Here is a 3,435-nt window from a genome sequence, read left to right as displayed (position 1 = left end):
GACTAATTTTAATATAAAAATAATATTTTTTAACAGATTAGCTTAACGTATAAGTGTAAAATTAGATAGTAGCTCCCATCTCAATGATAAATAATTAAATATACATGGTGTGGGTGGTGACAAGTACTGTATATGTATATGTGTACATGACACGCATTAGCAGCCAATATATAAATGGAGGAGGAATCAAACAGTGATTGAAAATTCAAATAAGAAATAACAAACATTTTTTTTGAAATAAAGTAGCTCAACATAATAGAGTGGAGAAAATTTGAAGACAAAAAGACGAACAATACCTAGAAGAAAGCAACTTAAAAACTCTCTATGTCATCTCCGGCATAGCCATCAACAACACAACGAGCGCACACCTTTCCACTCTTCATTGCTAAGGAAGGTCATATTGATGATTTCTTCAACATCTTTGCTTTCATTCTGAAATATCCTCCTATTCCGTTCCATCCAAATGTTCCAGATGCCTCCTTTCTACGCGGCTCTTCTGTCCAACTTAGGAAGTGGTCCTTCATTAATTTCGGAAGAGACCATAGTCGGCCAAACACAGACAACCAAGCATTCCACACCTTCCAGGCATAAACGCACCCAAAGAACAAGTGATGGACCTACTCAACATCCCTGTTGCATAAGACACACCGCGTATCATCCTGGTTGAGAATCCCAATCCTACTTAGCCTTTCCTTCGTGTTCACCCTGCCTATCAAAACGAACCAGGTGAAGAGCTCAACTTTTGGTGGGACTAGACCTTTCCAGATGGAGTTAGTGAAGCTGTAGCTGGTAATATCCTCCCCAAGCATTCCCTCTTGTAGCACCTGCACAAAGGAGTTAGTTGAAAAAATACCAAGTTTATCATATTTCCACACCACTCTATCCTCCCTAGTATTTACTATCCTCACAGGCCGCAAAGTCTCGTGCAACTGGCCCAGGAGTCCCAACTCCCACTGGAAGAGCTCTCTCCTCCATAGGAAGTTCCAAACCCATTCCAACCTATCCCAAAACCCACACTCCCCAATAAAAGAACCACACTGGCTTGAAACAGAGAAGAGACGGGGGAACCGATCTTTCAGGGCACCAGACTGGAGCCAAACATCCTCCCAAAATCTAGTCCGACGACCATCACCAACCTCCATGGAGAGACCTGTAATCATCTTTTGCCTTAAGAGTGGATCTGTTATCTGTATCTGGCATATATCCTTCCAAGGGCCTCCTCTGGTAGGTAGCACCTGAGTGGAAAGTAACTCATCCGGTTTCAGATTATTACAGGAACAAACAACCTTTTTCCACAATGGACACTCTTCCTTAGCAAACCTCCACCACCACTTAAATAAGAGTGCCGTGTTCCGAACCATGGCATCGCCAACTCCCAGCCCCCCTAATTTCTTTGGGGCCTGCACCAACTCCCATCGAACCAATGCCATACCATGCCTGCCATCTTCCTTGCTCCATAGGAACCTTCTCTGCAAGGAGATTAATTTGTCCGCGACTGCCTTCGACATCTTATACAAGCTCAAGTAATACACCGACAGGCTATTCAATACTGATTTTATAAGCACCAGCTTGCCAGCTTTGTTCAACACTTTAGCTTTCCAGAGGCTCAGCTTCTCTTCCACTTTATCAATAATAGGCTTCCAGGTCTTGACCAACTTTGGGCTAGCACCCAATGGAATTCCAAGGTATCTACATGGAAGTGTACCCTCCTTACAACCCCACAATCTGCACATTCGTTGTACCCATTGCTCCTCGCAGTTGATTGGAATCAGACTAGACTTATCGAAATTAATACTAAGTCCGGACATCAGCTCAAACCATCGCAGCAGCCGCTTGTAGTTCTTCATGGTCTCATCTTCTGGTGGGCAAAATAGGATAGTGTCATCGGCAAACTGAAGATGTGATAACTCCACCATGTCTCTACCAATCACTAAGGGAGAGATACGCCCGTTCCTCACTGCCTGACCAATCATCCTATGAAGAACATCCACAACCAGTACAAACAAGAACGGAGAGAGTGGATCGCCTTGTCTCAAACCCCTTTCCATCTTAAACGGTTTAGAAGGTGAACCATTAATTAATACTGACATAGAAGCTGTGGTCACACACTCCTTAACCAAGCTCTCCACCTGCACCCAAATCCCATCTTCTGCAGCACCATATCCACAAAACTCCACTTAACTCTGTTATAAGCTTTTTGGAAATCAAGCTTGATTATGGCTGCCTCCTTATGCCTTCTTTTCAACCAATGGACTGTTTCACACGCTATAAGAGCCCCATCATGGATCTTTCTACCCCTCACGAACGCACTCTGAGTCTCACCTACTAGACCTAGCATCACTGATCTCATTCTCCTGACTAACACCTTAGAGATAACCTTGTACACACACCCCACTATACTAATGGGCCGCAGGTCTTTGATCTCCTTCGCACCAATAAACTTAGGTGCTAGTGCCACCCAAGTTATATTAGACTCCGCTAGTAGCCTGGATGTCTGGAAGAATCCCATCACAGCAGCCGTGAAATCAGACCCAATCTTTGCCCAGCACCTCTTAATAAAATTCATGTTATAACCATCATAACCCGGCGCTTTAGATGACTCGCAATCCCAAACTGCCTCCCTGATCTCTACGGTCAACGGTATTGCCTCCAACATCGCCGAGTCTTCCGCATTTATCCTTTCCACAAGACCATCTCGGAATCCCAGCACAGGAGAAGCTTCCTGATGGTATAGATCTTTATAGAACTCTCTGATTGCTATTTTTATTCTAGCTTGGTTTCTCACCAGCCTGCCATTAACAACCAGGGAATCAATCCTATTATTTCTTCTCCTTGCCAACGCTATATTGTGGAAATATCTGGTGTTCTTGTCCATATCCTTTGCTTGTCTAGATCGAGACATCTGCTTCCAGTGAACCTCTTTCCTCACATACCACCTCTCACAACAAGTAACTAACGCCTTTCTTCTAGCCTCCATAGTTCCATCATACACTCCATTATCTACCAACTCATCAACCTTCCTAATCTCTTCCTCTATCCTCTGAATTTTGTTGTCCATCTCCCTGAAGTTGTCCTTGTGCCATTTTCCCAAAGACACAGTCAGTGCTTTCAATTTATTAGTGAACTGCATCTCCCCTAACCCTCTCCATTCCTCCACCATTCGAAGAAAACCTTCATGTGTAAACCACGAATCAAGACTGCGGAAAGGCCTAGGACCTCCCCTTCTCATATTCTCTTCCACTATTATAGGGCAGTGATCTGACAGGCCCCTGGGTCCGCCCTTCAACCTAATATCAAGAAACTCTTCTAACCATTCCACACTAACCATAGCCCGATCAAGACGACTGCACGAGCGGCCACGAAACCAGGTAAACTTACGATCAGTGAGCGGGAGATCCACTAATTACATATCCTGTATCCATTCCTTGAACTCCT

The sequence above is a fragment of the Arachis ipaensis genome, chromosome B09 (genome assembly GCF_000816755.2).
Source record: "Arachis ipaensis cultivar K30076 chromosome B09, Araip1.1, whole genome shotgun sequence".
Taxonomy (NCBI): domain Eukaryota; kingdom Viridiplantae; phylum Streptophyta; class Magnoliopsida; order Fabales; family Fabaceae; genus Arachis; species Arachis ipaensis.
This window is presented reverse-complemented; position numbering follows the sequence as displayed.